This window comes from Entelurus aequoreus, linkage group LG11 (genome assembly GCF_033978785.1).
Source record: "Entelurus aequoreus isolate RoL-2023_Sb linkage group LG11, RoL_Eaeq_v1.1, whole genome shotgun sequence".
NCBI lineage: Eukaryota > Metazoa > Chordata > Actinopteri > Syngnathiformes > Syngnathidae > Entelurus > Entelurus aequoreus.
This window is the reverse complement of record NC_084741.1, coordinates 655,052-664,472: the sequence shown is the minus strand read 5'-3', so window position 1 is coordinate 664,472 and position 9,421 is coordinate 655,052.

Genomic DNA, 9,421 nt, shown 5'->3' with positions numbered 1-9,421 from the left:
TGTTTGTTTGTTCATTCATACATCCGTTCATTCATACACCTGTTCATTTTTACATACAAAGATTTGTTCAATTATTCATCCTTTCGTTCATTTATTTGTTCATAAATTATTTTGCTCATTCATCCGTTCTTACATTAATTTGTTCATTCATGCGTTCATTTTCACATTCATGCATTTGTTCATTTATTCCTTTGTTCATTCATTCATACATTTATTCGTTCATTTATACATGTGCTCATCTGTACGCTTGTTCATTCATGTTCGTTCATTCATATATTTGTTTGCACATTCATTCATTCCTTCACACATTTGTTCATTCATTCACTCAATCATTAGTTTGTTAATTCATCTGTTTGTTCGTTCATTCATACATCCGTTCATTGATACACCCGTTCATTTTTACATACAAAGATTTGTTCACTTATTCATCTGTCCATTCATTTATTCGTTCATTAATTATTTTGCTCATTCATTCTTTCTTACATTCTTTTGTTCATTCATGCGTTCATTTTCACATTCATGCATTTGTTCAATTATTCCTTTGTTCATTCATTCATACACACATTCCTTTGTTTATTCATTCATACATTTATTCGTTCATTTATACATTTGCTCATCTGTACGCTTGTTCATTCATGCTCGTTCATTCATATGTTTGTTTGCTCATTCATTCATTCATTCCTGCACACATTTGTTCATTCATTCATACATATATTCATTCACTCAATCATTAATTTGTTAATCTGTTTGTTTGTTCATTCATACATCCGTTCATTCATACACCCGTTCATTTTTACATACAAAGATTTGTTCATTTATTCATCCGTTCGTTCATTTATTCGTTCATAAATTATTTTGCTCATTCATGTATTCATTCATTCATACATTCCTTTGATTATTCATTCATACATTTATTCGTTCATTCATATGTTTGTTTGCTCATTTATTTGTTCATTCATTCACACATTTGTTTATATCGTCATTCATTCAATCTATCTATTAATCATCCGTCCATTTGTTTATCATCCATCCTTTCCATGCCGTGCCTTATTTGGAGTTTCTTGGTCATTTTCTGGGTGTAGTTTTACTTCCTGTCTAGCGCTCTTATTTTGTGGTTATCCACTTCCTGTTGTTCCTTTCCTACAGCAGCTTTACGCCCGCCTCTGAGCACTTTTCCCCCTCACCTGTTATCTGTGAGTAATGCGCACTATTTAAGTGGAGCTGGGTGTCGGGACGATTCCCTGGTGACTGTTGAGGATTGTTTCCATGCCGAGCTCCAGTACGCACGTACTTTGTGGACGCCATCTGCCCCACATTGCGACTAAGTGTTTTTGCAGCGTTCCAGCATTTTCTTTTGTCTCCCTCATAGTCTGTCCTTTCAGAGCACTTCCCTTGTTGCTCGGGTTTGGGGGCGGGGGCGTGGTTGGGGGCGTGGTTATTCACAGCTAGAATTCACCAACTCGAGTATTTCATATATATTTCATATATATATATGAAATATATATGTATATGTATGAAATACTTGACTTTCAGTGAATTCTAGTTTTATATATATATATATATATATATATATATATATATATATATATATATATATATATATATATATATATATATATATATATATATATATATATATATATATATATTTTATTTATATAGAAAAAATAAATAAATACTTGAATGTCAGTGTTCCGGTGGCTATCCATTAGATGGCAGTATTGTCCTGTTTAACTTCTCCGTTCATGATGAGTATATCATTTCGGCCACCGTGTTCAATGGAGAAGTCTGTTCTACAAAATGTACACCTTCAACATACCCCTTCCCCTTCGAACTGTCCCGGATGAACTGAAATTCTTGTTTCCATTCCTTTTGGAACTCGAAGCGTGTTTCTTCATCTTGCTCGTCGACGGCGTCGCCGTGTCTGTAATTTCCTGCTTCGTCTCCTTGTTGTGCACTCTACTCTCTAAAAGCCGTAGATGTTGTGACGTCATTGGGCAGGCAAGCTGTTCATATTGTGGGAAAGCGGACGTGAGAACAGGCTGTCCCCACTCAGTCTCAGGTCCGCATTGAGCTGGAGGGGGCGTGGCCTCCAGTTCCGGCTGAATACCGGGAGTTTGTCGGGAGAAAATCTCTGCCGGGAGGTTGTCGGGAGAAGCGCTAAAAACGGGAGGGTTGGCAAGTATGTATTTCTACAATCTTTGATCAATGGAGCGAGAGACACTCGGACCGAGAAAGCGACGATTTCCCCATTAATTTGAGCCAGGATGAAAGATTTGTGGATGAGGAACGTTACAGTGAAGGACTAGAGAGGCAGTGCAGGACGCATCTTTTTTCGCTCTGACCGTAACTTAGGTACAAGCTGGCTCATTGGATTCCACACTCTCTCCTTTTTCTATTGTGGATCACGGATTTGTATTTTAAACCACCTCAGATACTATATCCTCTTGAAAATGAGAGTCGAGAACGCGAAATGGACATTCACAGTGACTGGACATGTAAATACACGGTTAATAATTTTCAGCTTTGCGAAGCTAAAACAATAGAAGCTAACTTAGCTACAGAGCTAACGTGATAGCATCAGTCTCAAATGCAGATAGAAACTAAATTTAAAAAAAACCCTGACTGGAAGGATAGACAGAAGATCAACAATACTATTAAATAGGGATGTCCAATAATGGCTTTTTGCCGATATCCGATATGCCGATATTGTCCAACTCTTTAATTACCGATACCGATATCAACCGATATATACAGTCGTGGAATTAACACATTATTATGCCTAATTTGGACAACCAGGTATGGTGAAGATAAGGTACTTTTTAAAAAAAATGAATCAAATAAAATAAGATAAATAAATTAAAAACATTTTCTTGAATAAAAAAGAAAGTACAACAATATAAAAACAGTTACATAGAAACTAGTAATGGATGAAAATTTGTAAAATTAACTGTTAAAGGTTAGTACTATTAGTGGACCAGCAGCACGCACAATCATGTGTGCTTACGGACTGTATCCCTTGCAGACTGTATTGATATATATTGATATATAATGTAGGAAGCAGAATATTAATAACAGAAAGAAACAACCCTTTTGTGTGAATGAGTGTAAATGGGGGAGGGAGGTTTTTTGGGTTGGTGCACTAATTGTAAGTGTATCTTGTGTTTTTTATGTGGATTTAATTAAAAAAAAAAAAAACTTTAAAAAAAAAACGATACTGATAATAAAAAACCGATACCGATAATTTCCGATATTACATTTTAACGCATTTATCGGCCGATAATATCGGCAGACCGATATTATCGGTCATCTCTACTATTAAACTATGAACATGTAAATACACGGTTAATAATTTTCAGCTTGGTGAAGCTAAAAAAAATAGAAGCTAACTTAGATGCGGCGGCGGCGGCGGGCGTTGTACGCTTTTGACGACACCCCGGCCGCCATCAGAGTCGGCAAGAAACATATATTTTAGGGATGTCCGATAATGGCTTTTTGCCGATATCCGATATGCCGATATTGTCCAACTCTTTAATTACCGATACCGATACCGATATCAACCGATATATACAGTCGTGGAATTAACACATTATTATGCCTAATTTGGACAACCAGGTATGGTGAAGATAAGGTACTTTTTAAAAAAAATGAATCAAATAAAATAAGATAAATAAATTAAAAACATTTTCTTGAATAAAAAAGAAAGTAAAACAATATAAAAACAGTTACATAGAAACTAGTAATTAATGAAAATGAGTAAAATTAACTGTTAAAGCTTAGTAATGTTAGTGGAGCAGCAGCACGCACAATCATGTGTGCTTACGGACTGTATCCCTTGCAGACTGTATTGATATATATTGATATATAATGTAGGAACCAGAATATTAATAACAGAAAGAAACAACCCTTTTGTGTGAATGAGTGTAAATGGGGGAGGGAGGTTTTTTGGGTTGGTGCACTAATTGTAAGTGTATCTTGTGTTTTTTATGTGGATTTAATAAAAAAACAAAAAACAAAAACAAAACAACGATACTGATAATAAAAAAAACGATACCGATCATTTCCGATATTACATTTTAACGCATTTATCGGCCGATTATATCGGCAGACCGATATTATCGGACATCTCTACTATTAAACCATGAACATGTAAATACACGGTTAATAATTTTCAGCTTGGTGAAGCTAAAAAAATAGAAGCTAACTTAGATGCGGCGGCGGCGGCGGGCGTTGTACACTTTTGACGACACCCCGGCCGCCATCAGAGTCGGCAAGAAACATATATTTTAGGGATGTCCGATAATGGCTTTTTGCCGGTATCCGATATTGTCCAACTCTTTAATTACCGATACCGATATCAACCGATACCGATATCAACCGATATATATACAGTCGTGGAATTAACACATTATTATGCCTAATTTGGACAACCAGGTATGGTGAAGATAAGGTACTTTTTAAAAAAATGAATAAAATAAAATAAGATAAATAAATTAAAAACATTTTCTTGAATAAAAAAGAAAGTAAAACAATATAAAATCAGTTACATAGAAACTAGTAATTAATGAAAATGAGTAAAATGAACTGTTAAAGGTTAGTATTATTAGTGGAGCAGCAGCACGCACAATCATGTGTGCTTACGGACTGTATCCCTTGCAGACTGTATTGATATATATTGATATATAATGTAGGAACCACAATATTAATAACAGAAAGAAACAACCCTTTTGTGTGAATGAGTGTAAATGGGGGAGGGAGGTTTTTTGGGTTGGTGCACTAATTGTAAGTGTATCTTGTGTTTTTTATGTGGATTTAATAAAAAACAAAAAAAAACAAAACAAAAACAAAAAAAACCATACTGATAATAAAAAAAACGATACCGATCATTTCCGATATTACATTTTAACGCATTTATTGGCCGATTATATCGGCAGACCGATATTATCGGACATCTCTACTATTAAACCATGAACATGTAAATACACGGTTAATAATTTTCAGCTTGGTGAAGCTAAAAAAAATAGAAGCTAACTTAGATGCGGCGGCGGCGGCGGGCGTTGTACGCTTTTGACGACACCCCGGCCGCCATCAGAGTCGGCAAGAAACATATATTTTAGGGATGTCCGATAATGGCTTTTTGCCGATATCCGATATGCCGATATTGTCCAACTCTTTAATTACCGATACCGATACCGATATCAACCGATATATACAGTCGTGGAATTAACACATTATTATGCCTAATTTGGACAACCAGGTATGGTGAAGATAAGGTACTTTTTAAAAAAATGAATCAAATAAAATAAGATAAATAAATTTAAAAAAATTTCTTGAATAAAAAAGAAAGTAAAACAATATAAAAACAGTTAGATAGAAACTAGTAATTAATGAAAATTTGTAAAATTAACTGTTAAAGGTTAGTATTATTAGTGGACCAGCAGCACGCACAATCATGTGTGCTTACGGACTGTATCCCTTGCAGACTGTATTGATATATATTGATATATAATGTAGGAACCAGAATATTAATAACAGAAAGAAACAACCCTTTTGTGTGAATGAGTGTGAATGGGGGAGGGAGGTTGTTTGGGTTGGTGCACTAATTGTAAGTCTATCTTGTGTTTTTTATGTGGATTTAATAAAAAAAAAAAAAAAAAAACGATACTGATAATAAAAAAAACGATACCGATCATTTCCGATATTACATTTTAACGCATTTATCGGCCGATTATATCGGCAGACCGATATTATCGGACATCTCTACTATTAAACCATGAACATGTAAATACACGGTTAATAATTTTCAGCTTGGTGAAGCTAAAAAAATAGAAGCTAACTTAGATGCGGCGGCGGGCGTTGTACACTTTTGACGACACCCCGGCCGCCATCAGAGTTGGCAAGTAACATATATTTTAGGGATGTCCGATAATGGCTTTTTGCCGATATCCGATATGCCGATATTGTCTAACTCTTTAATTACCGATACCGATATCAACCGATATATGCAGTCGTGGAATTAACACATTATTATGCCTAATTTGGACAACCAGGTATGGTGAAGATAAGGTTTTTTTTTTAAAAAATGAATCAAATAAAATAAGATAAATATATTAAAAACATTTTCTTGAATAAAAAAGAAAGTAAAACAATATAAAAACAGTTACATAGAAACTAGTAATTAATGAAAATGTGTAAAATTAACTGTTAAAGGTTAGTACTATTAGTGGAGCAGCAGCACGCACAATCATGTGTGCTTACGGACTGTATCCCTTGCAGACTGTATTGATATATATTGATATATAATGTAGGAAGCAGAATATTAATAACAGAAAGAAACAACCCTTTTGTGTGAATGAGTGTAAATGGGGGAGGGAGGTTTTTTGGGTTGGTGCACTAATTGTAAGTGTATCTTGTGTTTATTATGTGGATTTAATTAAAAAAAACAAAAAAAAAACACGATACTGATAATAAAAAAAAACGATACCGATAATTTCCGATATTACATTTTAACGCATTTATCGGCCGATAATATCGGCAGACCGATATTATCGGACATCTCTAATATATTTCCCCAAAGTTACGTACGTGACATGCACATATGGACACGCACGTACGGGCAAGCGATCAAATGTTTGGAAGCCAAAGCTGTACTCACCGTAGTGCGTCTGCTATCCTGCTCAAAACACAACACAACTTCCTGGTGTTGATGTTGCTGCAGCCCGCCGCTAATACACCGATCCCACCTACAACTTTCTTCTTTGCAGTCTCCATTGTCCATTAAACAAATTGCAAAAGATTCACCAACACGGATGTCCAGAATACTGTGGAATTTTGTCGAAGAAAACAGAGCTATTTCAATCGGGTCCAAACACTTCCCTTGACCTCGTGACATCACGCGCTTACGTCATCATACCGCGACGTTCTCAACCGGAAGTTTCCCGGGAAGTTTAAAATGTCACTTTATAAGTTAACCCGGCCGTATTGGCATGTGTTGCAATGTTAAGATTTCATCATTGATATATAAACTATCAGACTGCGTGGTCGCTAGTAGTGGCCTTTAATGTTGTCCTTGAATTGATGTTTGAAATGACCTTGTCTTCTATGCTCTTCATCCTCAGAAGTGATGACAACCTATTGTTACTATAACAATCTACAAGGTTAATGTAGGTTGCTTCTCTTTCTTCCCCTCCATTTTTCTGCATTCTTTCGTATCTCAAGTTATCATTACGTATATGTATTGTTGCATTTGAACAATTGTATTGTTGATAATAAAGGTAAAGTACTGGTATTGTTTATTATCAATAGCACTATTTCTATTGGTATTCATATTGCTCCATTTTTAGTGTAATAATGCTCATTGTCATTTCTGTATTATTTTCGCTAACTGCTTATTTGCTATTACTTTTACCATCATATTTGCTGATGTTGCTCTGTTGTTGTTGTTGTGTTTGCTGTTGTTGTTTTTGTCTCTCTGTCTAATCCCCGTCTTGTCCCCACAATTCCCCCCCTCTGTCTTCCTTTTTCTCTCTTTCTATGCCCTCCTGCTCCGGCCCGGCTGCACCAAATGATAATATAAATACATTTAATAAAGTCAAAATACAAGTAAGGCAACAAGAGAAGTATCCTACACTTCTCTTTTGTAAAGTAAATCTGAACAGCCGATACGGGCATCTACATCTGCTATATGATTTGCCCGAGAAGCTGGGCAGGACATTATAAAAAAAAAAAAAAAAAAAAAAAAAAAAAAGAAATAAAAGAAAAAAAAAAGAAGTGATGACAAACATTTTTTTGTAAATTTGCTGGTAATGTTTTACTTTTAGCCCTTAAACATAACACATGATACATAAGTCACAACTAATCAAATATATTCAGAGAAAAGCATTACAAAAACTTTTTATGACCTTTTTTTTAATGTCACTTTTTTAAAACTACGAGCCCTGGAGAAATGAAGTAACAGCCACATGGTCCCCTTTACGCTCCTTTTATTCCACTGTAGTTATGCTGCCTGCGGCCGAGCCAATCAGAGGCCACGATACTGATCCGCGCAGCTCTGATTGGATGATACTACTGTAGTATTCATATTTTTGCTTCATTCATGTCACGGTCTCCAGCCGCAATCAATCACCTGAAGCTGATAAATGATCAGGCCTGCACAACCTGCTATCCCGTGCCAGAACGTAGCGATCTGTTCTTGTACAGCGGGGGTCACCAACGCGGTGCCCGCGGGCACCAGGTAGCCCGTAAGGACCAGATGAGAAGCCCGCTGGCCTGTTCTAAAAATAGCTCAAATAGCAGCACTTACCAGTGAGCTGCCTCTATTTTTTAAATTTTATTTATTTACTAGCAAGCTGGTCTCGCTTTGCCCGACATTTTTAATTTTAAGAGAGACAAAACTCAAATAGAATTTGAATATCCAAGAAAATATTTTAAAGACTTGGTCTTCACTTGTTTAAATAAATTCATTAATTTTTTTACTTTGCTTCTTATAACTTTCAGAAAGACAATTTTAGAGAAAAAATACAACCTTAAAAATGATTTTAGGATTTTTAAACACATATACCTTTTTACCTTTTAAATTCCTTCCTCTTCTTTCCTGACAATTTAAATCAATGTTCAAGTAAATTTATTTTTTTATTGTAAAGAATAATAAATACATTTTAATTTAATTCTTCATTTTAGCTTCTGTTTTTTTGATGAAAAATATTTGTGAAATATTTCTTCAAACTTATTATGATTAAAATTCAAAAAAATTATTCTGGTAAATCTAGAAAATCTGTAGAATCAAATTTAAATCTTATTTCAAAGTCTTTTGAATTTCTTTTAAAAGTTTTGTTCTGGAAAATCTAGAAGAAATAATGATTTGTCTTTGTTAAAAACATAGCTTGGTCCAATTTGTTATATATTCTAACAAAGTGCAGACTGGATTTTAACCTATTTAAAACATGTCATCAAAATTCTAAAATTAATCTTAATCAGGAAAAATTACTAATGATGTTCCATAAATTCTTTTTTAAATTTTTTCAAAAAGATTCGAATTAGCTAGTTTTTCTCTTCTTTTTTTGGTTGAATTTTGAATTTTAAAGAGTCGAAATTGAAGATAAACTATGTTTCAAAATTTAATTGTCATTTTTTTTTGTGTTTTCTCCTCTTTTAAACCGTTCAATTAAGTGTAAATATCATTAATTATTAATAATAACATAGAGTTAAAGGTAAATTGAGCAAATTGGCTATTTCTGGCAATTTATTGAAGTGTGTATCAAACTGGTAGCCCTTCACATTAATCACTACCCAAAAAGTAGCTCTTGGTTTCAAAAAGGTTGGTGACCCCTGATGTACAGTAAGCCAAAATTCCCCCACCCTCTCTCTCTTGTGTTTCGCCCTCTTCGTGTTTGATTGGTCCCGTGTCCCCCCTTGTCGTTTC